The following is a 27,865-nucleotide window of genomic DNA, read 5'->3' on the forward strand; positions in this document are numbered from 1 at the left end:
TCGAGTTTCACGTCAATATACAGACTCAGATTATGTGTTGCTGCCAATTATGAGTAAAATATTCCATCAAGTTCAACCGGTTCAACTGTATTGTTATCCTACATTAACGGATATGATGTACAATTTTCTATTTCTTCATTTTTTTGAAAGAAAATTGAACATCTGAGGGTACACCATGAGACTAAATTTTAAAAACTGGCGATTTTTTGAGGATTTTTGACAACTCAGATTCGACTCAAAATGTTTTTTAAAAAAATCAAAATTCTATAAAATTGACACAAAAAGCTAAAATTTAGTTCACTACCCTGATTTCAATCTCTTGAATCAATTAATCATGGTTTCCTTCAATTTTCTAGTCTCTTTCAGAGCTTTAATCAAGTTTCGGAAAAATTGACATAAACGAGCCAAAATTAAATTCAGCACATGTTAACTTGAATAATATGTCTTTGTGACCCTTTCAGTCAATTAAGATAGAAATTTTCAAAGCCGAATTCCACAGCTGTTCAAATACCAACACAAGCTTCTAAAGCAGTTACTTTTGAAAATATTTTTTAACAATTCTCTCCTCCCCCTCCCATAAAAAACAATCACTGGAAACATTTTTGAATCTAAATTCTGAACAGGTGCTGAGATCGATCGAAAATCTCACGAAGACGGTTAATTTGAATTCATAAAATAATATAAGAATTTAATTTATGGCTTCATTCATGGTAATTTTTTGAAATTGAAAAATCAAAAATCGCGCTAGAGGTTTCAGAAAGACTTGAAACCTCTTTTGACTGATTTGGTAGTTTAAGTTCAAAAATAAGGTATACCTAGATACTTAGGTAGGTATGTTCAAATGAAAAATTGATCCGATTTAATTTTTTCAGAAGATCCCTAAAAATTAAATAATTAAATTTTGGGGTTCGGTGTTGTGTTTTTAAAAGTACATTTTCTTGATTTTTCCCAAAAATAAATTGTTTTGTGATGAAAAAAACACTTATCCAAATTTCCCATCACAAATTCAAGTGGGACTTCCTGATTTTTGATCAAAATATTCGATTTGTAGATTATATACTGCATTGGTGGAGAATCAAATGCTCTTGAATTTACGTACTTTTTCGTACGTCATTTTTTTTTTTTTAAGTAAAATCTCTAATTTTTCCCCAAAAAATCAATTTTTTCATCAGTTTGAGTTTGAAATTTTTTATTCAAAACTCAATTTTTGAAATAGAATATAAGTTATACGAAAAAATAACGAGAAACGAAATTGCAGAGCATAAAATTTCTCACCAGAAAAGTGTGCTAAATTTTTTTGTAAAAAACTCGTTTTCGAGCTGAAAATAAAAATTACTCGTATACCTAATTAGAAAGTTCAACTTCACTGAACGTTGCATTTTGAGCCATCATGTACACAATGATAATCATAAATTTACGAGCATTGGGAAATTTTTACGTCAGTGTTACCATTTCACGCGAAATAACTCTCATCGAATGCTAATTTCACAAAAATGTTGCCATGCCAAATGATTGGCTACGTTTGGAGTTTGGAAATAGTATTTCACCATAGAAAAAAGCTACAGATGAAGTATCCACAAAAAGGAGGTGAACGTATACTCAAACTTTATCAGAATCTAGGCGAAAAATCCAAAAAAAATTGTAAAATTTTTGAAGAATTCAGAAGTGAAGGTACAAAAATACCAAAATGCAAATTTTTTTAATCCAAATTCTGATCATAGAAGGAGATCAATAATTGAGGCTGCACTCGTAGATAGATACATTCAACCATTTCTGAACAAATTTTTCTCAAAAACTACGATTTCATCGAAAGGAAACAATTCCCACATTTCAGTACACATTTTCCCTATTACGAATCGTCCAATCATTTGAGTTAACTTTCTCCATTTTTCTTCGCCATTTTCACAAACTATAGTTGAATAGGTATATTTCCAAACCAAACCTAATCTACACATTATCAGACATACGTACGTAAGCTTTTCTATCTTTTTGTCCAACACTCGAATAAATTTTCGTACGCCCTAAAAATACACTTTTTTAGGACGTACCTTGGTTATATTATTTTCGCAGCTAATTATCGCGTCGTAAAAAAAAACCATACAGGTAACAGGTACACTGCCGACGAATGAAAACAACAAATTTAAACGTAATAGTGTAACTTTTGACTGACGGACGTTATCTATGTGCTTCGAGTCATTTTACTTTTGATAAGAACGAATGGGAATTTTCTCAAGTAGGTATCGATGCAAGTGCTTAGCGATTACGAAACCGACTACATACAACATGTAAGGACTAACCCGACAAATTTTCTTTCACGAACCGGTAGCTGGTGGAATTCGCATCATACGCGCATATGAAGGATACGCGAAGGGGTAAAAAAAGGGTTTAAAATTTGATTCACCGAAACACACTGATCAATCATTGAAAAATCAAATCAACATCGTTCGATTCACGCAATTTTGCAACAGATACCCTTCGAAAACCTGGTTTTCTTCTCGGAAGAAAATTCTTCTCGAAAAAAAAACACACTGTACATCGATATTACACGCCGAATGACATTGAAAAAAAAACCACATACTCATCGATTCTAAATATAGAACAGATATACATACCTACAAACGTGTAGTAGTGTACGAGTACGAGAAACAAGGATCACCGTGTGATAAGAAGGGAGAGAGAGAGTTCTAAATTGTTAAAACACGTCACCTCTCTCACTCTTTCTTTCTCACATGACTTTCCCTACCAACCAGCGACAAGTCGGCGGTATAATCGTAAAAGCACACGTACACGCACCCACCTTGGTTTAAATAAAAATCACCGATCTCGCGATTCAACTTTCGAGCAACGATGCACATTGCCCGACTTCTAAAATATGAAACACTGGTCGCCATTTTGTAAAGGAAACACGTTGGAGTGAAATTTAGGCTGCGAAAAATTGCTCCAAATCTGTGCTCATTCTCGGATTTTACTCAAAGTTGAAAAATTCTTCTTGAGGGGATCTCCAAGAGGGCAAGAGCTAACACAAATGGTGTTCTAGCTAGCAGTACTGTCCATAATGGGTGTTGGCAAACATTGTCTGGCATCTACAAAAAATTTGAGTACATACATCAACAACGAAAATGTGATATTTTTGCAACAGAATAATTTTCCAGAAGAACTCGAATAAGGGTCTTGAAACGAACGGGAGGGAGGGAAGGAGGAGCTGAAAGCCCCATACTCCTTTTCAAATACAGGGCTCAAACTCAAATTTTTCCAACAAAAAAAATAATAATTTTAGTAATCAAAAAAGTGACAAAAATTTTAATGCAGAAAAAAATCGTAAAAAATTGGATCATTTTGCAACTTTCTGGCAGATTTTGGCAAAAAGCGAGACTTTGGACAATTTTTGTAAAAGGAATGGCTTTTTGACAATTTCTGGCAAGAAAGGAAAAATTTTGAACAATTCAAAAAAATGGATTTTCTGACATTTTTTGCAAAAAAATTGATTTTCTGACATTTTTTGCAAAAAAATTGATTTTCTGACATTTTTTGCAAAAAATTGATTTTCTGACATTTTTTTGCAAAAAAATTGGCGATTTTTTTTAGCAATTTTTGACAAAAAATAATATTCTTTGGCCATTTAGACAAAAGGCAAGATTTTTTGCAAATGTTAGCAGGACGTGAAACTTTGACAATAACTTTAACAAATGGAAAGGTTTTTCAAAGCAATTTTTGGTAAAAAAAAAAAGTGAAACATTCAGCGTGCAGTGAGAGCACTTTTGTGTAGCAATATAGTCATAAAAAAATCACATGACTTATCAGAAGTCACGTTACATTTTTCATTTTTATTTTTTTAATATTTTGATGAAAAATCCAAAAATTTTAAATCATTGTTTCGCCACAGCTCCTCTAGGAAAACATCAAAAAATTATACTAGATTTTTCTAGACATGGATAATTGGATAGATGTACTTGAAATTAAATTGCATATTTCTGTTTGCCAGGGGGTGGGAGGGAGGGATTGCGCATGCAAATGTCGATCTTCCAATTAGGGCAACTTTTAAAAAAAGCTTTTAGAATATACACTACCCAAAGCAGTCGTCGTGTCGCGTGCCTATTATAGCTTCGCGTCTCAAATACCAATATGCACTGACCTCAAAAATATGGTCAACATATTTCCTGTTCTACCCACGATGATCGGATCGCCTCCTCATATCGGTGTCGCATGCACGACGACGACGGGTGACCGATGAATAATTCAATTTAATAATAATATACGTATACTCGTACACTTCATAATGCAGCTTTCGAACTAACAAAAAATATCGAATAAACATTTTCTCATAAATACCTACCCGATAGTACGAGTATCAATAAAAATCTATCGTAAGCAACATGAGGAAAATTTGATCTCTTTCTCAAAAGCACTCTATACCTATAATATAGGGGAAAACAGCAAAAAGCAATACGAGCACCTTGTTCTTTAAACTCTCAAAAGGTTAATATTTTTACAGCTTGAAATACAGAGTAATATTACCACAGGGCATATTAGAAACGATTTGAAAATATACGAGTAAATTCGCGAATCATATTAAAAATCTTTTTACTCGTGGTGAAAATTTCTTACCTAGTAGAATGCTCACCGCGTCGCGCAATTAAAGAAGCTTTTCCTCTTTTGGTATCGTTTTTTTTCCAAACCCCTTTTATTGGTCGGTTATTAGGAAAAGGTACCTTATGCGTGTGACTTTTTTATTAGGCAGGTACATTGGGTATGTATCGCGACTATAGAATTTCAGCAGATTTTCCCCAGGCGATGCAAAATGATATTATAATGAAAGAATTTCACCCTCGCGAAGCATATACCTAGCTAGAAAAAGTCAATATGTACGAGAAGATGTTTCAGAATATTTTTGTATAATTTTTCATAGTAATAAGATTATTAGGTACGATACATTATATTTATGTACTCATACGTGGATAAAAGCGGGCGCAAAAATCGCAATATTTTCTTTAAATAGATATTTGAAAAAAAAAGCAAAGAAAATATAAAACAACAACTTTAAAAAGTTTACAATTCAGAAATAGAGATAGGTACATCTAAATCTCTTTAATACAAGTATGGAAAAAGATTATGCTCTTAAGAAAGTCATAGCATTTTACGTATGTGTTACGTACTGCGCATGGCAGGTTTGTGTCGTCACGTGGTGGAGCAACGAGTGGGGTGCAACGTTGTACGTGAACAGCTGATTTGGTGCGTGCGCAGTACGTAAAACTTACGTAAAATCCTATGACTTTCTTAAGAGTATAATCTATTTCCATACTTGTATTAAAGAGCTTTAGGTACATCGATAAATGTCGATGGGGTTCAAATATCAGCAGAAAAGGAAGGATCATTGATTTGATTTTCCTGTTCCAATTTTTTTAGCTTGATTCGATACATGAAACTGTCCCTGAACGACATTGCAGAAATGATTTTCCCTGACTTTTCCAGGTTTTCCAGACCAATCTCTCCAATTTTCCACATTCTTGAAAAATGAATTACACATGCGATCTGGTGGGGGGGGGATGTCAAATTTTTTAGAACATCATGAGCTCCAAATATCTTTAACAGATCTACAGCTGTGCCCTTTTTTCCCCACATGACTGTGTGCTCAATATTACATGATCAAATGCTTTCTCATAATCGACAAAGCAAGCAATGATTTCCCTGTTTGTATTCAATGCTTTTTGGATGATCACTTTCAGCAGGGCAATTGCATCTCTCGTCCCTTTTGTTCGCTACAAAGCCATATTGTGTTTCGCTTAGATTTTCATCTATCTTCTTTTCAATTCTGGCATTTATGATGGTGAGTAGTAGCTTCAGTGCGTGGCTCATTAATGCAATGGTTCTATATTCAGAGCATTTTTGCAAATTGTTCTTCTTTGGTATTGGTACGAAACTTACCGCTTTCTAAGTCCTTAGGCAGCGTACCTTCATCGTATATTTCATTTAATATCTTCAGCAGCTCCCTTTCATACTCCAGTGTTAATGTTTAATCAAGTCTACTAGTATGAGATCTCCCCCCCCCCACTGCTTTGTGGTTTCTGGCTCTCTTCAATGCGTTCCTCAGCTCCCTACCATACTATGATAAAATTTCATCAGTTTTTGATGCTTTCAAATAATTTTATTGATTTTTACGTAATCACTTAAGAGGGTTGGTAGAAAAGTGAAGATCCCTATTTTTTTTCTCAATGACGAAATCAGATAAAGTAAAAAACTGATACATTTTCAGAAACTAAATTCTTTCAGCTATTTTTTGACATAATTACTCAAGCAATTATCACATTTTGTCACATCTTGATGTGAGTTTTAAAATATCTCCTCCACAAAATTTGCGTTCAATAAAATAGTTCGCAGTATCACCCATTTTTTGAAATGTGACAGCAAACCCCCAACTGAAATTCATCCACAGTTGGCCCAGAGGTAAATCATAAAGTTGAAAGACAAAAAGGCGCCCAGGTCATCTCTTTGGGCTGGCAGATGCACTTGTGCTAAAATAGTCAGAAAGAACTTACCCTATTGACAAAAATTATGCGATAGCATGCTAAATTCAGCCTGCAAATATCATGCTTAAAAGCAATGTTGAAGCATGTAAAATAAAATAAAAATTGAAAAAAATTTTGCCCTGGGTGGGGATCAAACCCGGGACTCACAGTTTCTAGTATTCCGCATTACCTAACTCACTCAGCCACTTTGCTGCTTGCAAGGAGTGGAGTTATTTCCCCATAAATGTTTGCACTTTTTGGACTTGGAGAAAAATTTAAAAATTATTTAATAAGTTCACAATGCACAAGCATTTATGTGGAAATAACTTCACTCTTCACAAGTGGCGAAGTGGCCGAGTGGGCTAGTTGATGTGGAAAAATTGAAACCCGTGGGTCCCAGGTTCAATTCCCACCCAGGGCAGAAATTTTTTCAAATTTTTCTTTTATTTTACATGCTCTAACATTACTTTTACGCATGCTATTCGCAGGCTGAATCGCATGTTTTTTATGAAAAAAGTCCAAATTCACGCATTACGCATCTACACGCCTGTTTTTATGCATAATTTTGTCAATAAGGTAATAATCATTGTATCTGATTTTGAGAGTGATTTACCGGTGAATTAGACTCGTTATTTGCACTTATTCACCACATAGCGGGGAAAAATAGCAATATTAAAAATTGTGTGCCTTTTGCCTTATGGGGTTGGACGCAAATTTTGTGGAGGAGATCTTTTAAAACTTACATCTTGATGTGACAAAATGTGTTAATCACTTAAGTAATTATGTCAAAAAATAGCTGAAAGAATGTAGTTTCTGAAAATATATTAGTTTTTTACTTTATCTGATTTCTTCATTGAGAAAAAATAGTTTTGATGATATTTTTGTATTATTTACCTGAGTTTTCACTACATTTTACATATGAATTTTTTTCATGAAGTGATTTTAATGCTTTTACAAGTACTTTTATGATGTTCCAAAGGTGTTCTGTGCAATTCTCACTGAATTTTGGTAAATTTTTCTGTTTTTTTTTTTTTGTAAGTATGTAATTTAAATTGCACATATTCAGCAATTGAGTACACATTAAATTAAATTAATATTTCATACCATCTCAGAAATGAAGGAGAAGGAGAAGGAGAAGGAGGAGGAGAAGGATTGTCATGTTTCATTTGTTAGCTTTTTGAAACTATTCTTCGATAGTTCATTAAATACTTGTCTCAATAATGTATTTTTTTTCAAATGTAATGAGTTTGTATTTTTTTAAACATTTCTGAGTACTTAAATCTCTCTGCCATATCCGCCATCAGCTAAAAAAACAAACAACTTGCTCGATGAAAATCACCTACCAAAAACACTAAAACAATCCAACGACTTTTGTTTAAAAATATTCAAAAAAATCCCCGAATGGGGCAGTAGGTATTTCACAATATTACGAGTAAACAGACCACTAAAAAATCCCTAAACACAACACACCATGTACTCAGGTAATCAATCCAACACCACAATTTCTACGCCATTTCATAGAAAAATAAGAAGAAAAGAAAACCCGAATCATTGAACAGCCGCAAAACTATTCCACAAATCCAACTACCACTCGCGTAAAATTATACAAATACGCGTTTACTCGTATTTGGCAGACAAACGTAAACAATACACGATGCGAAATTATACGCCTTGAATTAAAAATCTACAGCCATAAAAACGATGCAATTAGTAATTGGCAAATTGGTTAAAGAAATCGACAATCGACGTCTGTTGTATTATACGAATACGAATAAATTCAACGTGCATAAATAAACTTATCGACGAGTGTACCTATTTTAAGATCGAAGAGAATTTGAAAAGTGAATTTTTAAAATTTATTCACCTCTACATACGAGTAGATTCAGGTACATGTTTATTTGTTTCCAACTGTACTAAAATACACATACACTCGAATACGTACACGTGGCGAATACCTCAACTCGATATTTCCGGCTCAAATGTATTCAAACCCTCCCTCAACGTCTCGCGATCTACACTGATATCTGCAATTCTGCAACCGTTAAGGTGAAAAAGGTGTAAGTATAGGAAAATACGTAGTAGTAAGTGAATTGAAAAACAACCACGTGAAAGTACCTACTCTTTAAAATAGTACTATACGACAGTCGACAGTACGATACCGTTTAAACAACTCGATACATTTACATTATCGTCGTATTATTTACTTTTTTACTTCATATTCGAGTTATTTGGTAAATATAGAAACACGAGTACAAAGTAAGAATATCTGCTTGTACGAGTAGGTAGAGGTACAGCCGTGTAATTAATAATTATATTAATAATGACGCGTGTATCTCTTGCCACCTTGTCGCCGAGCTTCGAAGAAGAAGAAAAATACGAATGAGGTACGCAAGGTCCTTCTTCAGACACGAGTTAACGGCATGCGGCCTACAACGTGACCGACTAATGCAAAACTGATGACCGGATAAAGTACTCGTTTTATTTTTTTTCAAAAATAAACCCCTTATTTGACGATGCTTGCGATACAATTTGGTATACTACACGTACATACATATAAAGAGCAGAGCAAAAATCGAACGATATCTGAATGTTCCAATGATTCAAGTTGGATTATAAAAAAGTTCAGCATCACTTGGAAGTCGAATAATAAAAATTTCTCGGTTGATCCTGCGTTAGAACAGATAGTGAATCGAACTTTTCAAGTTTCAGTCTCTACAAAGAGAAATTTACTTAAGCAGCTTAGCAGCTTATTTTTTTTTTTTAAATTTATTTGGAAATTACAAAGTTGTTTATTCAACTCCAGGAATGTAGTTAGGTATATCGAAAGACTGAAGGCAGCTCTCCTTTCCCTTGTTTCCAAACGCCAAAATTGATATTGAAAAAAATTTAATTCAATTTCTGCTTGAACCTGAAACTTGAAAAATGATGAGAGAGTCAAGTGGACTAGACAAAAACACAAGCAAAATGGAACAAAATTTTGCGAAAATTGATTAAAAAATCGTTAAAGTCACAAAAGCAGCAAGTTCGTGAAATTTGAGCAAAATTACCCAAAAAAATACCTAAAATGTTAAAAAAGTTGCAAAAAAATGCGCAAAGTACATAAAATAAACAAGTGAAAATTACGAAAAATAAGTGCAAATATTATTAAAATGGAACATTTCGCATTTACATAAAATATCATAAAAATCGTTGAATTGCTATAAAAATTACTTGGAATAACGAAATTTCAGTTAAATAATTTAATACTCTCCAAAAATTGCTTGAAACACTGCTAAAATTTATCAAGTAAAATGACACGAAAAAATTCAATTTTGGGAACTTGAGCAAAAAAACAAAAAACAAAACCGCTTTAAAAGTAACGATTTTCTTACCAGCTAACGTGATTTGTTGAAATATCAAAAAAACTACTATTAGAACATTTACTTAAAATCGTTTTCAAAAAGCTCCTCGAACGAATATCTACATCAAGTTTCTCGCTCTAAGCACGATGATTCGCCTTTCAACTGTCAACATCGTTTTTGAAAAACACCTCAAAATACTCAAATCCAAACAAATACTATCTGATTAAATGAAACAGCAGTTTTCTAAATAAAACTATACCTAAACCATTGAACGGGACCATGATTTTTGAAAAAACAATTTTGCAGAAACGAACCCACATCCATTCAACACATACTTTTCAACTGTCCTCAACCGAAACAAAACAGACTTACACTACAGATAAAAGAAACACCACCTATTATCCTTGACGAACCCTCTGAAATATAAAAATTCATCTCCCTAATAAAAAAACACCAACTTCACAAACCAAATCTACCCCCCCCCCCCTTACGGGTGTAATAATCTTGTAATTATTATAAACACCCAAAAAAAATATTTGGACCCCCATAACCAAAATTTTAGCTACAAATTAATTCTTTGATTTTTGGCGAATTTTAGAAAATCCAATTTTCAATTTGGATAATTTTAAACGATTTATACTTGTATTTATTTTCCTCCTTCAAAATGAAGATTAATTAGTCCTGAAATTAAATATTAACTCTGCCAAACCGAATTTCATCATTTCGAGCAATTCTAGAGCCCCCAAAGAAATTTTCAATTTCTCCAGTCTGCATGAATTCCTCCAGCAGATGCGAAAATTTTTACATGGACAGACAAAAATTGAGCTGTGGAGTATTCTTGATTTTTCAAACAAATTCATCCACATTTCAGTTCATTTCCAGGCGGAACATCTCCAGCGTGTTCTTCTGATCAGCGTATTCATGGGGAATTTCATAAATCTGCTAGAAGGTACAAAATAGCTCAAAATAATGAAATTCTGATTTGGAAGGATCGATATTCGTCTAAGCTGCAAAAATTTCCGCACGAGCAGAGAATTTTCGATTTTTCTCAATTCTTCGCATTTAAAAATTATGCTGGTCGAAAAAACACACTCGAGGTAACCGCCTGGAAATCGGCTCAAATGTGGATAAAATGTTCAAAAAATTCTAAAATAAACCAAATAAACTACAACTCAATTTTTAGTCACCTAAATTGATTTTAACGCCTTCTGGAGAAATTTCAAAATTCTGTGGGGATCGAAAATCTCATTAGATGCTCTAGAATGTCTGGAAATAGTAAAATTCTGATTCGGGGGTAGGGGAGGATGTTTTTACTTTAAACAAGATATATCCATTTGTAAAAATTTCAAAAAATTTTCAAAATGGAAAATTTTTGATTTTTTGAATTGAGAAAACATATTTGAGGTATTCGTCTTAAAATTAGATCAAATGTAGATAAAGATAAACCGTTCAAACAGATCGAGAATAAACCACAGCTTAATTTTTAGAGGCCCAAAATAATTTCCACGCCTTCAGGGGAAATTCAAAACTTCTGGAAAAATTTAAAATCTTGCTGGAGGCTCCTGAATGGTCGGAAATGGTGAGACTCGAAGCCAGGAGATTGGTCAATTCAATTTCACGACCAATATTTTCCATTTTTACTGAATAAACTCATTTTCTTGAAAAAATGCATAAATCACAAAATATAGTCAATTTTGAGTTTTCAAAAATTCGTCAAAAATCCAAAAATCAATTTGGGTAGTTGAAATTTTGGTTTCGGGTGTTTCAGACCATGCTCTTTCCAAAAATCGCGATCTCATTCGAACCACAGGCTTACACCTCGAGAGATTCTCTCGTAAGACTTTATCCGGGACACCCTTCACAACTCTCGACAGGTCAGCTTTTGACATTTGAATGCTTTCAAACGTCGCAAAAAATATAATATTTCATGTGCTAAAAATTTTCAAAAACTTTCAGCTCAAGTTGAGAAAATTTTACCACTCCAGAAATGAGAAGGGTTTCGATATTTTTGCCAATTTCTGCAAAGAAAACTAAAGATCTTTATGGGGAAAAAATACACCAGATTAAAGTGTTGTCGAGCTTAAAATTTACTATCAGCTGCCAGCACTCGGTTCTATGTACTTCAAAAGGTCCAGAAGTGCAGTTCTTCAGATGATAACCTAAACACGATTTTTTCAACCGAAAAATGCTACAAAATAATGAACTTTTTAAAATCGAACTTCGATGAGCTTTTTCAGTTTTGATACAGTTCGAAGAATTATTTTTTTTTACTTGGACTCAGCGATAGTTAGGGGGGGGGGGACTATTATGGATCAGTTGCTGTTGATTTGATAAAGGAATTGCATTTTTAAAAAAATTTCGCCATTTTCATTTTTTTTTTTTTAAATCAAAATCAACTTTTCAGAACGAAATGTAACCAACAGTAACATTTCTCACATTATCACATAAAAAATTTCAAACTGCATTTAAACACGTTGCATCAGGTGGCAAACACTAAAAACCTTGCAATTAACTTATCTAATTTAAAAATAGTTATCATATACCGTAAATTAGATAAGAAAATAAATCATCAAATCACCAACACTAACACGACTTGAAAACTTTGATAAATATGCATTTTCCCTGTACTTTTCTTTAAAATTCATCGAGCATCTTGATTTTTATAAAAATACAAGCAAGTAAATAATATTTGTCTCAGTATGGAGAAAATCGACGTAAAGGGACCTTTGGCAGTTATTTGATTTTCGCTCAACACCTTTAGCTTATAGTTGAACTTTGTACATTTATATAATAAATGAAGGGTACGATGTGAAAGAAAACGTCAAACTTGTGCGGACAATCATATTACATTCGTGGAAAATATCGCATACCGTATTCGTAGTGTCTCGGTAACAACCTCCCTTATTAACCCGATATTAACAAAGAAACATCATCGTAAATGGAAACCATAAACGAGCGGGATGGGGTCAATTTATGATAACCGTGTTCAGGCTCTATGGCGACGAAGGAATTTTCCATTTTCCAAACTAATGTGTACCTTACCTACAGAGTACCTAACCTTTTCTATTTCTTCGTTTTTCTTCGTACATACGAAGAAATGATTAGGGACTATAAATGAGAATACATCGACACCAGGACTTACATTCCACCAGAAAAAAATGACACACGGGATGAAGAATGCACCATCAAACGTGTCTTTATTATTATTCCAAACGAAAACAACACGAAAGAAATCGAACGCGGTAAAATAAATGAAACGTTTCGCGAGTTGAAAAATAATTTTTTCTCTCAACTTTCGTTCGAATAATAATTTACGTTGTTTAAAAAGAACCCACAGAGGAGGGAAGAGAGGGCGAGAGAACCGAGACGATGAATTTAATCTTTCATTAATACCCCAGCCTTTTAGAAGCAACTGTCAGAATAACAAATCTGCGAGTTTTTGTTTTTGTTAATAGATTCGGTAAACTATGGCTGAACATATGTTTATTCTTCGATGCAAATACAAGGTCCTGTATGTCTGTGTTGTGTTGTGTAGTTTAGCTTTCAATACATTAAAGAAGACGAGACACGAGATTTATATAGTAATTTCGCTAATTTTAGAATATTTTTTTTTTCTTTTAAAGAAATTTTTACAAATAAATCTAAATAAGTGCACGTGGACGTCACGTGTGTCTGAGAAGCGAGCACATGGTATTAGGGTAAAATTATGCTGTCCTGTAACAATGTGTTTGGAAAAAAGGCTCAGAGAATTTCACCTTTTTGCAGAAGTCAAGGACGAGACTGGAGATGTCAAGGAATTTTGCAATTTTCACTCCAAAAATCAGGGAATTTCGTAAATGAAATTGGTTTGGTACTTCATTGATGAATCAGTAGCAAGTCAACCCCTTCCTCCTCTCGAATCCGAGCTTCATACACAGCTAGCAAAAGTTTTTAGATTGATAAGTAATTGACAAAATTCGCCACTGATGACGTTGGGAAAACTTTGAATCCCCTTTTTTTTTCACTATTTCGAGTGCATTCAACTTTTGAGAAATCTATGAAATTGGAAACATTGGCTAGAAAATGAGGAAAGAAACTGCAAATAAAATAATTTCTCTGAGAAACACCAAAAAATAGCAGCGAAAAAAAATTATGAATTTTACAGTTTTTCAAAGACGAATTAAATGGTGGGAGTTTGCAGGATAGGGAGGTAGGTATTTCACATCCATTTTTCAACAGAAATCGGTCAAGATTCAAAGGGACAATTCCCCTTGGAAGGAAATCGATTAGGTAGCATTTCGAGGAAACCTGTGTAAAGAGAATCGCGAAATTTGATAAAACGCGAAGAAAACTCGATTATAATTCGTCCAATTAGCCACTATTCAAACAAATATCTCGATTTCTAATGAATCATAGCTCGAGCCTAAGGTGTTTTTGGAAGGAACTTATCATTAGGTTATATTATAGAGAAGGGGATAATGTTTCATCGCGAAGTGTGATAAACACGATACACTTTACGTGCTGTTTTGCGAAACGTATTTCGGTGTAATACACATCAATAGTTATTAATTTGGAAGTTTGATGAGTTAATCTACGAATGATCTAAAACTATTCGCGGAAATGAGAAAAAATAACCGTTCGTTAGAGCTCTAATTTGATCATGATAATTGAAATTGGATTAATAACCCATATGTTTGAGGAAAGAGGAAAATTCCGAGTGCAGAAATAGTATATTACAATACAAGGAGCGAAAGTGAAGTATGTTTGGTCGAGTGCAATTTGACTCGCCGAGCCGAAGGCGAGGGGAGTTAAAGCACGAGACCAAACATTCTTCACGTCGCTTCTTGCATTGTAAGATATTTTTCATTATTCATGCTACGAAAATAAGTTTTACGCCCGTTTTTGGTTAAAGTGATGAGTATGACCCCTTTTTTGCATAGTAAATATATCGAATACTAAGACTCCTAGAAAAAAACTAAAGACATCATGTCGATTGGAAATTTCATTCTCTACAATTTTCCTCGACTTCATTTTTCCGTAGAATGCTTTTTTCCGCCTCCAGAGCGCTTTAAAACTTTAAAGATCTTCATTTTCGAACCGGGTAAACATAGAGCATTTTCGTAGCATGCACGGAGGGCGGAAAACTTATACTTTCGTAGCATGTATAATGAAAAAATTATTCTATAAATCAGAATCAATGGGTGGTCATGAAAACGAAATATTATGTATTTCACTTTTCAGGTTCAGCGATTTCACTGCTTTGGATAAATTTTTCGGATGAAAGAATTCTCAGTATTTTTAGGGTTCTCATATTTCAAAACTTTTATTTTTCGATATTTTTATCTGATGGTTTCTGAAAAAAACATCGATGTGTTTAGAAAACTCGTAGATAATTTCAAGAAAAATTAAGTAAATTCTAAAAAAAGATTCGGAAAATTGACATTGAAATTCCAATTAAAACGAACTCACATTTATAAATACTGATGTAAGTTTGATTAATGACGTATAATTAAATAATAAAAGTTTCGTTCTATGTATGAATTATGAATTAGAGTGGAATTCCCCCTCCCCCCCCCCGAATAAACCATAAAATGACTTACTCATTTTTACACGTTGAGACACATTCTTCTAAATATTCTGGGACTAAAGTTCGTACTCACCTGAAACAAATAAAAATACAAAAGGTATTAGTACACATTTCAATTAATTATGTTTTTAATCTAAACTACTAGAAATCTGACTCATCTCCATGGAACCTAAAAATAATAAAACTTGAAATCCATTAAACTGAAACACGAATCTAACTTTGAACGGTCGAAACTGGGACTAAAAATTCAGAACATGTTGGGAAAAATCGACAAAATCGTTCACATTAGTCAAAAGACAAGTTTTTAAAAATTTTCTAAAAAAATCCTTTTTTTAAATGATTTTAGGAGTAAATTTCTGAAATTTTTCCGAACACCGATGTTTTTTTGAATTTTGGAGGAACCAAAAAAGGGGGTGTAATCCTCGATCCTCGTAACAAAGGAGCCAACACAATCCGTCGACTCTAATGAAGTTGAAATTTGGCACACCAAATTTTTTGAAAAAACAAAACATTACCTAAAGCAATTTTATTCTCTTTTTTTTAATGTGAAATACTTATGTATTGATAAATTGCTTACTTATAATAAATAGTTTTCAAAAATATGTATAAAAATCAACTATATTCAAAATTTGGTTCTCATCATCTGATTTTTCAATATTTTTGGCGAATTTTAACAAATTCAAAATTGACCATTTTTTTTTTTTAGCAACTTGTGCTTTTCTTATGAAACTAATATTAGTTCTGATGAACAGAATTTTACCACTTCCAGTAATTCTGGAGCCTCCTGCGTTATTTTCGATTTCACCAGAATTTCGAAATTTTTCCACAAAACTGCTGATAATTGAGTTGTGTCTTATTCTAGACCTGTTGAGAGGGTTCATCTAAATTTGAGCTGATTTCGAGGCTCACCTTGAGCGTGTTTTTCTGACTAGTAAATTTACAAACGAGGAAAAAAAATCAGTAATTTTCTCTTCGAAAGGAATTTTTTTGAAATTTGCACGAGTTGCTGTTCATGGTCCAAAAACAACCCTCCAAACAGAAATCTGCCATTTCGAGTCATTTTGAGACCTCCAGCACGATTTTCGATTCTATCAAGGAAATAAGTCTGGGTAGCTAAAAATTGAGTTATGGCTTATTTTCAACCTGTTTAACAAGATTTTTTTTGATGAGGATTAATTAATAAAAATTGCAAAGAAAATGCTGGTCAAAACACATCGAGGTGCTCGCCTGTAAAAGTGGAAATCGGCTAAAAAAAAGTATAACACTTCAAACAGGTCGAGAATAAGCCACAATTCGATTCTCAGCTGCCCAAATTCATTTCCACACCATCTGGAGAACTTTGGAAATTTTGAAGAAATTGAAAATCGTATTGGGGGCTGCAGAGTGACCAGAAACAGTGAAATTCTTCCAAGGCAGAAGGGGTGTGGTTGATATTATTTTCGAGATCAATTTCCATAATTTTTACTGAATAAATGTACTACATAAATATTTTTTTTTCAAAACAGCATAAATTGCTAAAAATATGTAGTCAATTTTTAATTTTAAAAAATTTGACAAAAATTGAAAAAACAATTTGAGCATCCAAAATTTTGGTTCTGCAGGAGGAGGGGGGAGGTTCAGACCATACTTTTTCAAGAAATAGTGGTCCTGTTCAAATCGGAGGCGAACACCTTGAAAGGTTCCCTTGCTAGAAGAGGTTTGCCACAAATGAACTTGCGTCACGTACCCTTTTGTACATCTTATCGTATTCCAAGGAGTACAGAATAGAACTTGAGGGTGATGGGAATTATCTTTTTTTTTAATTTGGTGCTCGCAGGGAAACCACGTCGTCGACCTTTTCCGCCAAATTCATTGACCGTCACAGAATTTTTAAAAAATGATTCAAGTAGTGAGAAATGAGAATGCTGGGGGAAAACGAACTCTTCTTAGAAGCTTCAGATTGGCTCCATTTCATTGACAAATAGGGAGGGGAGCAGGGGAGATTTTTTCACATGTCCATCTACATATTGGTGAAATATTTCCAAAGTGCAAAAATATTCAGTTTTTAGGTTTCTACTTTTGTTTAAAACGACGACGAAATTACTCGTATTTCAATAAGTTTCACTCTTAGAAATTATTATTGCAAGAAAAATGGTATTTCTCGTCAATTCGATGACAAATTGGGGGGGGGGGATTTTTTCACGTGTTTGTCTAAACATTGGTAAAACATCTCAAAAATGCAACAATTTTCATTTTTTTAGGTTTCTGATGGTATTTTTGCAATAAGTGTAAAATTTGTAATTTTTTTTCTCGAAAATGAAAAAAAAATGCCAGTCTAATTTTTTTATAAATGTTATTCTACATGAAAAGGACTGAAACTGAGAATTGTTCAGAATTTTTACTCGTTGAGATCATTTAAATTATAAATTTTTAAATCAATTTTTTTAGGTTTTTGAAAGTGGCAACACTGATTTTGACATCATTCGTCGATTACCCTCTCAAAGTACTACAATTTGAAAAAAAGTTCAAAATTCTATACCACGTACAACCGAAGCAATTCGCAACTAAAATTTTCCATTTTCAGCCATTTTGGAAAACTTTGAAGCCCCACAGCCCCGCCAAAAAAAATCGAAGAAATGTCCGGTTTGAGTCATTTGTCATCGTTTGATGACCTCTGCACATGATCTGATTTTGAAAAAAAAATCGAAGACCTTTGATGCAAAAATCCACCGATTTGGCATAGAATGACACAAGACTATTTCTGTTCAAAATTCTAGCCCAATCGAAGTTGACAGGTTTTAAAGGTCTCCCTATAGGAGCAAAGGTTTCATATTCGTGCACCCTGCCAAACAACTAATTTTCAAAATCGACTTTAAAACAACTCTCGACTGTATCTCCAACAATGATAGAATAACACCAAGGTTGACGAATGAGGAACATCTAACTCATTCTACTCAACAGAACAGCATTCATATAGAAGACTACAGCACATTGAAGCGAACCTCCAAGTTCAATTTACTTAATGTGGTTCTCTTGGTCCTAAGTACCAACATCTCGTACACTCATCGCTAATCCAAATACGCTGACACGACAAACGACGACGCCTTCCTCAATACGAAGGACTCTTCAACTTCATCTCAGACGCAGCAAATCAATTGATGAACAGTATACGTACAATCTTCCGGTACAACTGTTGGTAGGTACAGGTAGTCTAATACTCTATCATTGATCGAGCTACTGACACCGCATTTGTAGATACGAGACATCGCTAGTCGCATTACTATTCGGCAAATATTTGCCATAGAGCACTCGAATTATGCGATGTTTACTACGATGGCGTCAATGTTTACCCTCCGCGTTCGGTTCGCGTTATCGCCCAACAAATAACATCAGCTGAACACGGTCGATACTATAAATAGTAATTTTTCTGCCACCGGGCATGCGACATGGACATGGCATACTCAGGCATAGGCATGGCAATTGGCAAGGCATCGAGTAGGTCTACCTACAGGTAAGGTAAAGAATCCGCGTGACAGCGAAACGCGAAAAAAAAAGTTACGCAAACGCGACATAAACCGCCATCATCGCCATCACGATCCGCAATCGGCGCAATTTCGCGATAACGGTATCTAGGACAGGCGGCGCGGCGGGCCGAAGAGGAGGAAATTTTCACGCGGCGTGCGTTGGGCGACGACGCAGAGGCGCAATTACGCTTACGTTAACCAGTTTAATTATTCGCTGGTCGATAAAACAATTGGCGAATCTAGGACCGCGAGATGTGGCGAGGCGAGGCGGCGTGAGGTATGGTGGTCCGGTTGAAAGAGGTGCCCGATTGTCTAAGCTCGACCGCGAATACTTAATTAGCCGTGGGGTGTCCCCGGCGTACGTGCGTGCGTGCGCCGCGGTGCGAGCCCGAGCCGAGCCACGAATCCACGATGCCTACGTTTAATAAATCAGCGGGGCCTCCCAGAGAGCGCGCGATTACCATTCCAACCGGTTTGTTCGCATCGAGTATGCGCGATGCGGGCGACGCGACGCGCCACATACGCTCGTAATTCGAGCGAACATCGCCGGCGGCCAATAAGGTCGCGTAACGAGTCGGTTACACTTATTTTATATTTGTACTGCTTCTATTTTTAGGCACTGAAAATACCTTAAATAGGCTCGACAACGTCATTTACTAACTACACATGTACAAAGACGAGTAGAGTCCAGGGGGCAAGAGGGGCCCGCACGTAGGTCGCCAAATGCCTGCACAGCTAAACAGAAGCACAGGTACCGCACCGCCGCCGTACCGCCTTCTACATCCATTGAGTACTTCACTGCCGCCAATTCATCGTAGGTATCGTCTATCTATCTATCGCACCAAGACATCGTTCGAGAGCCAAGCCAAGTACACGCGATGGGCTCGTGCGATTCGTTTGAGAGAAAAAAAAATACAATAATCTTATTCTCCTCCATCGAGGAGGCCTTGATCGAGAGCAACGTGGTGGCTTTGAATTTCCTATCTTAACATATTGCTTTTTCAATGTCAAGTGCCATGACACGATGAACGACGACGTCTATCTCTATACGCAAGAGTTCTTTACTTCTCTTTCATCTTCGGCATCGAGACATGTGGTCATCAATCTGGTACCATGTGCTCTTATCAATTTATACACCGACACCGAGACGACCAATAGATCATCGTGCTCGCGTCGCAGCTCGTTTTTCCCGCCTTTTTCATCGGCTGTTACACTTGTCACGTCATCGCGTGGCGTGATCTAAGCGAGTTCAAAAACCTTTTCAAGCACGAGCTGAGTTGGTCAAACTTTGCCAGCGCAAATTTTCCAATGCAGAGATGATTTTTGACAACCATTGTCGTCTCTTTGCCAGCTAAAGCAACGGTGATTCGTGATTTCGAAGGCGAAACAGGCAACATTGAGGGGGGTTGATGAATCAGTGAGATTCCATCCTCAATCATTACGTCTTGTCCATTCGTTCGATGAGTTGTATTGAGCTCTCTGGACTTGAATCGATATGGATTTTCGCAAAAACTGGCAAAATTTTTTATTCAATGAACAGATAACTGAATTAATCACCCATTTTTATTTACGGTACAAGTCGTCCTAGACTCTTCTCACTTGAAACAATGAATATGTGCTATCAATGTACTCGAATGGCATTATCTCAGAAATTCGACATAATTTTTCCAAGTTTTCAAAAGTCCTACAAAATATTAGAATTTAGCAATTTATTCAGTTTTGGTACAGTTACTGATCATTTTTGGTAAATTACTTGTAATTTCTAGTAAATTTTGGTTATTTCTGGTAAATTATAGGTAGGTAATTTTTGGTGGATCACCAGTGATTTTTTAGTGAATCACTAGCAATTTTGCCCAATTATCAGTGATTTTCAGACGAATCACTAGAGACATTTTGTGAATCACTGGCGATTTTTTAGTAAATCACTAGTGATTTTTTTTTTTTTTTTTTGATGAATTACTGGTGATCTTTTTTGGTGAATCACACACATAATTTGGTAAATTGACAGAGATTTTTTTGGTAAATTACTAGTGATTTTTTGATGAATCACTAGTAATTTTTGGACGAATCACTAGTGATCTTATGATGAATCAGCAGTGATTTTTTTACAAATAACTGGTGTTTTTTTGATGATTGAATCACTGGAGATCTTTTTTGGTGAATTGACAGGGATTTTTTGGCGAATAACAATGATTTTTGCAGGTGAATCACTAATGATTTTTGGATGAATCACTAGCAATTCTTCTGATGAATCACAAGTAATTTTCAGACGAATCACTAGTGATTGTATGATGAATCACTAGTAATTTTTGGACGAATCACTGGTGATTTTATGATGAATTACTAGTAATTTTTGGACGAATCACTAGTGATCTTATGATGAATCACCAGTGATTTTTCTTATAAATCACTAGTGTTTTTTTGATGATTGAATCACTGGTGATCTTTTTTGGCGAATCACACACAAAATTTGGTGAATTGGCAGAGATTTACGCAGGTGAATAACTAATGATTTTTGCAGGTGAATCACCAGTGATTTTTTTGACGAATCACTAGTCATTTTTTTGATGAATCATAAGTAATTTTTGGACGAATCACTAGTGATTTTCTTGATGAATCACTGGTGATATTTTTTGTTGAATCACACGAAATGAAGTGAATTGACACAGATTCCTTTCGCAAATGACTAATGATTTTTGGATGAATCACTAGTAATTTTTTTGATGAATCACAAGTAATTTTTGGACGAATCACTAGTGATTGCATGATGAATCACTAGTAATTTTTGGACGAATCACTGGTGATTTTATGATGAATTACTAGTAATTTTTGAACGAATCACTAGTGATCTTATGATGAATCACCGGTGATTTTTTTAAATAAATTATTAGCGTTTTTTTTGATGATTGAATCACTGGTGATCTTTTTTGGTGAATCACACATAAAATTTGGTGAATTGACAAAGATTTTTGCAGGTGAATAACTAATGATTTTTGCAGGTGAATCACCAGTGATTTTTTGACGAATAACTAGTAATTTTTTTGATGAATCATAAGTAATTTTTGGACGAATCACTGGTGATTTTATGATGAATCACTGGTCATTTTTGGACGAATCACTAGTGATTTTCTTGATGAATCACTGGTGATCTTTTTTGGTGAATCACACACGAAATTAGGTGAATTGACACAGATTCCTTTGGTGAATGACTAATGATTTTTGCAGGAGAACGACTAGTGATTTTTCGATGAATCACTAGTGATTTTTTGATGAATCACTAGTGTTTTTTTGATGAATCACTAGTGATTTTTTGATGAATCACTAGTGATTTTTTTTGGAAATGATTAGTGATTTTTAGTGGATTTTTTTACGGAGAATCACAAGCAAAATTTGGTGAATTTTAGGCGATTTCTTTTTGTGAATAACTAAGTATTTTTGTTGGTGAATCATAAATGAAATTTGCTAGATCATTAGTAATTATTAGTGTATCACTTTGCTATTTGTTTTTAAATCACTGGTAAATGATTTTTAGTCAAGTTATAGTGGTAAGCGATTACTTGGTGAATCATTATTGATTTTTTTGGCTTATCACTAGTGAGTTTTTGGTTAATCATTCGTGATTTTCTTGGTAAATCACTGGTCAATTTTGCTGATTCCTGAGTGGTCATATTTGGAGGATGACAGTGATTTTTGTTGATGGTACTGCTATTTTTTTAGAAAATAAAGGGTAGGTAATGTTTGGTAAATCACTGAAAATTTTCAAAAAAAATACCGATATTGGTAATTCTAAGTAATTATCTGTGATTTATAGTAAATTATTGGTAATTTTTGGTAAATCACTAGTTTTTTTTTTTTTGGTAAATTACCTGCAATTTTTAGTAAACTACTGGTAATTTTAGCCTTTGGGTAAATCACTGGCGATTCGATAATTTTCAAAAAATTACGGTAACTCACTTTCATTATCACTGTGCCTCAACTTTATGAACTTGAATCAGTGAATTTTTGCAGTTTTACAGACAAAATAAGTATGTAGAAAAAATCAATTACCGAATCTTCAAAGAATCAGTAAAATTTCATTCCCAAACCAGTAAAAAAGTAATTACTGGATCAACGAATAATTTTCATTTACTGAACCAGTAGTTTTCAATTCTCTAAAAAAAATCAGTGAATTTTGGCGATTTCATCCACGAAAACAAAAAAATGAAATGCTGAAATGTCATCCTCAAAGCAGTAGAAAAAATTTCTGAATCAATGAATAATTCCCATTTATTGCACCAGTGGTTCTCAACTCTGGAACCGTCACGTTGAAAGTTCAAGTGCTGATGGAGTTGTAAAGAAAGCCAGGTAAGCATTTGCCAATTAAAAATTTCAAAAATTACAGTGGAATTTTTTTAATGTTTTTTTTTTTTTGGCAACTAATTTTCAAAATGGGATCTCAACACCCCCAAGGGCACAATGATCTTCAAAAAACACGAAAAAATTGAAAATGACGTTTAGCTCTTTGTTTCTTAAATGTTTGAGGGTACAAGTTCAAATATCTATCTACTGTACTCATGATTCATATACGACCCTTTCAATGCCCCTTCAGCCTCCAATTTTGAAAAACTAAAAATAAAGTTTAAAAATGTGATGACGAGAGCATTGAGTTCAATTACCTATTCATTTTTTGAATTGGAAGACTTATTGTCCCTCCAGCAGGGTCCAATGGCTCACTTTTTAACGAAATTTTGAATCAGCGATAGCAATAATCAAACTTTACGAATTCAGTCAACGACAATGACCGATTAATTCAGTAATTTTTTACAACCTTAGCGATGAAATTTCACCAAAGATTCACCGCATAGTAACTCAATTTCAAGAATTTCGTCAGCAAAATGGCGGAAATTCATTATATTTAAACAGTAAAAATATACAGATTAGATCCGGTCACCCAGGAAATTGGTCAATTGACACTTGAAACGAAACGTTAGTGGAAATGCAGCCAATTTGTACAACACTGTACGACAAATGACTATCCTAGAACTTGTTAATGGCACATTTTGACTCACCACATGAAGAAAATAATCAACGGACGGATATTTTAATTCACAAATACGAGTACGAATGCGAGTACAATAACGTATACCTACTCGTACTCGCGTATGTACTATGAACACGAACAAAATCCACAGCAGATAAGAAACACTTGCAAATGCAAGTGCCAGATTAAGATACATATACAATAAATTATTAGATCACGGCGAGATAAACGTGTTCGTTACAACTTAGTTTTCGAATCGGCGCAGCGGCGCGTTTCTCACTATGTAATTATAAAAACCCGACGAGAATATAATAAATATTTCGTAATGTCATAAATCGATTCGATTTTCTTGCCTCTTTTACCTGGTTATTGCTTTCGCGAGCAGATGGTTCGTAAAAAAATTTCGCTCCTCCCCAGCTCCTCCTGCTTTTAAGGACAAGTCGCGCGGAAATCGCCGAGCATATTTCAATCGCACCACTATACGAGTATAACCATCGCTGCTGCTAAGATAATCGCGCCATACTCTCGCCAAGCTAACCAGTTATCGTAATTGTAATTTTATTGATCGATTATTATTACGACTATATACCTAAATATGAACGCATCGATCGTCGAGATTGCGTGGAATGGAATTTATAGCATCGGTTAGCCGTGTAGTAGGGTACACTTTTACAGCACATGTATGTAATATTTGTGTGTAGTACTAAAATTCTCGTCGTGTTTAGCAGAAAATTTTCACTACGAAAAATATTTTTTTATTCATCGACAATATGTCGAAGAATGCTATTAAACGTAATATTCCAATTATCAAGGTCGAGTTTCGTAATTTTGCACCAGTTTGCAATGCAAGGTGCCTATACGAGATTCCCCAAGTTGGCAAAAATTTCGAGATATTTCAAACTCGTAGAAGTTTGATTGATCATTTTTTGAATTTTTCGCGACGTTGTACATGTACATACATGGGTATATCTAATTCGAAACATTTTCTTTAAAGTGAATTTCAACATCATTCATACCGCAGCGTACTTTAAAAATGATTCTAACGAGGAAAACATAAGCACGATTTTGAAACCAGTTCAATAGTTCCGAGATAATTTGCACAAATTGTTGAAAAATTACGGTACAAACAATTTTATAGGGTAAAAAACCAGTTCTTTACTGCTCCAAAAAATTTTTTCCAAGTAGTTAGTCATCTAAAATCAAATTCATCAAAATTTTCTCAATACTCTCAGCATCCTTGAACCGGTTTTGAAAATCCATGTATAAAAATTTATCGTTTTTAAGTTACTCTGGACCTTTGTTTTGAACTGATAGTCGCAAACTTATTTCTTCGAGTTAATTATTGGCAAGAGTAACGAGTTGAGAACCACCGAACACGTGAACCGGTTTCAAAAATGCGCGAACAAAGTGATGTGTAGACATTTAGGCGACTCATACAATTTCCGTTTTAAATTTTCAGTTTTTTTAAATAGTTTTATTACTTAAGAGGTGACTGAACTAGTAAACGTTTCTATATTTACTTCTGGGCTCGTACTCAATTTTTTTTTCAAAGTGACTACAGCAATCAAAACACCAAAAAAGTGACAAAATGCGAGCAAAATATTTTAGAGTAGAAAAAATTACAAAGGAAAAAAATAGAACATTCTAGTTTTTAATTTTGAAAAGTTGAAATATTATGAAAATTTCAGATGAAAAAAAAAATTTTGACAATTTTTCGCAACAAAGTGAAAATTTTTGTAATTCTAGAGGAAAAGGCCAATTTTTGGGAAAATAAAACGTGACTTGACAATTTTAATAAATGGGGGGCTATTTGAAAATTTCCAGAAAAAATCAAGGTTTTCGGCATTTTTTTCAAAAAAGTGACTTTTTGGATTTTTTTGCAAAAAAAAGACTATTTTCAGAAATTTTTTTAAAAACCGAGAATATTTTACAATTTTTGCAAAAAACAAGACTTTGACAGCAGGTCTTGTATGCTCAATTTTTTTTTCAAGCAAGTAACTTCAGCAATCAAAAAAGCTTGAAAAAGTAACCAAAAAAGTAACAAAATGCGAGCAAAACATTTTACTGTAGAAAAAAATCACCAGAAAAAAAAACAGAACATTCTAGTTTTTAAATTTGAAAAGTTGAAATATGAAAATTTATGATGAAAAAATGAGCGCTTTTGACAATTTTTCACAAGAAAGTGAAAATTTTCGCAATATAAGAGAAAAAGTCCAATTTTTGGCCAAATAAAGCAAAACTTAAGAATTTTAATAAATGGAGGGTCTTTTTGGCAATTTCCAGGAAAAAACGAGGTTTTTGGACAATTTTTTGAAAAAGCGACTTTTTGGATTTTTTTTGCAAGAAAAGACAATTTTCAGCAATTCTGTTAAAAAGCGAGAACTTTTTACAATTTTTGCAAAAAACAAGACTTTGACAAGGTTCGTACTTACTTGATTTTTTCCAAAAAGAAGTAAGTAACTTTATAAACCAAAAAGGTAACAAAAAAGAAATAGAAAACTTATGAAAAGTGTGCAAAACATTTCAACGCAAAAAAAAATGACAAAAAAACAAAAAAATTTTAAAATCTGACGTTGAAATCAGGATCTTGGTAATTCAGCAAAAATCAGGACTTCTTGACAAATTTACAAATATTTGCGAAAAAGTAAAACTATTTTGCAATTTTCTGGCAAAAAATCGAGTTTTTATGAAAATTTTTGGAGGAAAAGTAACAGAAGAAACTTAAAATTGTGACCAATGGCAAAATTTCTCACTTCTATTTTTGACTAAATAACACGAGACTGGAAATTTTTGCAAAAGGCGAGGCTTTTTAGCAAGTTTTGGCATAAAAGCGAAACTTTTTATCAAAAAAGTGGCTCATTGGCCATTAGTGAAAAAGATGAAAATTTTCGCAATTTCAAGTAAATAGCGAGATTTTTTTTAGCAATTCTGATTGAAAACGAGAATTTTTCAATTTTTGGCATAAAGCAGGACTTGGCAAATTTTGGAAATCATTAGTAAAAAAAACTACATTTTTTAATTTGATTTTTTTCGAAAAGTGAGGCTTATTTTGCACCTTTTAGATAGGTAAAAGAACGACAGTGAAACTTTTTTGTAATTTTTGACATGTTCAGGTGAAAAAACGAAGTTTTCAATTGCTAAAAAGCTAGAATATTTGACAAAAAGTGAGGCTTTTGGGCAATTTTTGAAAAAAATAGGACTTCTCAGAATTTTTTGCAAAAAGCAAATATAAAAATTTATAGAAAAAGCAGGTTTTAAGTCATTGCTACCAAAATCCCAAACCACTTCTAATGTTCTACCGATTGATGGGTAAATTGTTATTTTAAAAATATTTTTTTCTCAAATTAATATTTCGTATTGATTATAGGTATGCCAAAACATTGAAAAATATATTTTCAGAAACTGGAAACATACCTATTTGTACATATTTTAGAATACCAAAAATAATGTCAATTTTTTGAGTCATCATTGCCAATTCAAAAAAGCCGAAAAAAATTGAAAAGTTTTCGAAAATTTTTCTCGATTTTTTCAAACTCATAATTCTTTTAAAGCTCGTCGAAATTTACAAATTTTTCCAATGATTGGTACCTATAATGGGATTGTGATTTTGAAATAAAGAAGAATGAACCCCTCAATTTGTAATTGTTCTCTACAAAATTTATAATTCTATCCTAATCCTTTTGGGAACTTAATCACGTACCTAGACCTACTGGTAAATTCGTTCAAGAATAGTTCCCTTAAAAACCGGAAGGTGGGCGGGGGGTTCAATTCTTTTTCGGAGAATTCTTTAGCGGATCTCATCAATTCGCGATATTACGTCAAACTGAACAATCCCTCAGCACACCACATTCACGCACTCTTATTACTTTAATTATTCGGTATACGCAAAGCGAAATAAAAAAAAAAATTCTCCAACATCTACACACGTACGT

The 27,865-nt window shown here is 33.9% G+C and overlaps 1 protein-coding gene and 1 long non-coding RNA gene across 7 annotated transcripts in view; one reads left to right on the top strand and one right to left on the bottom strand.

The window, feature by feature from the left end:
• Nucleotides 1-27,865, top strand: part of LOC135842327 (uncharacterized) — a 406,653-nt gene that overhangs the window by 347,947 nt on the left and 30,841 nt on the right. The window lies entirely within an intron of this gene.
• LOC135842321 (receptor-type guanylate cyclase Gyc76C-like) overlaps nucleotides 1-27,865 on the bottom strand; it is an 89,255-nt gene that overhangs the window by 40,016 nt on the left and 21,374 nt on the right. Inside the window, exon 2 of one of the 5 annotated variants that reach the window (XM_065359719.1) lies at nucleotides 15,424-15,483. The exons of 3 other annotated variants lie outside the window; for them this stretch is intronic. The gene's annotated coding sequence lies outside the window, so the exon portion shown is untranslated. Of the gene's footprint in view, nucleotides 1-2,401; nucleotides 2,421-15,423; nucleotides 15,484-27,865 lie in introns of those variants that run through there. One more of the 5 variants, XM_065359721.1, reaches the window with a different exon arrangement.

The sequence above is a fragment of the Planococcus citri genome, chromosome 4 (assembly GCF_950023065.1).
Source record: "Planococcus citri chromosome 4, ihPlaCitr1.1, whole genome shotgun sequence".
NCBI lineage: Eukaryota > Metazoa > Arthropoda > Insecta > Hemiptera > Pseudococcidae > Planococcus > Planococcus citri.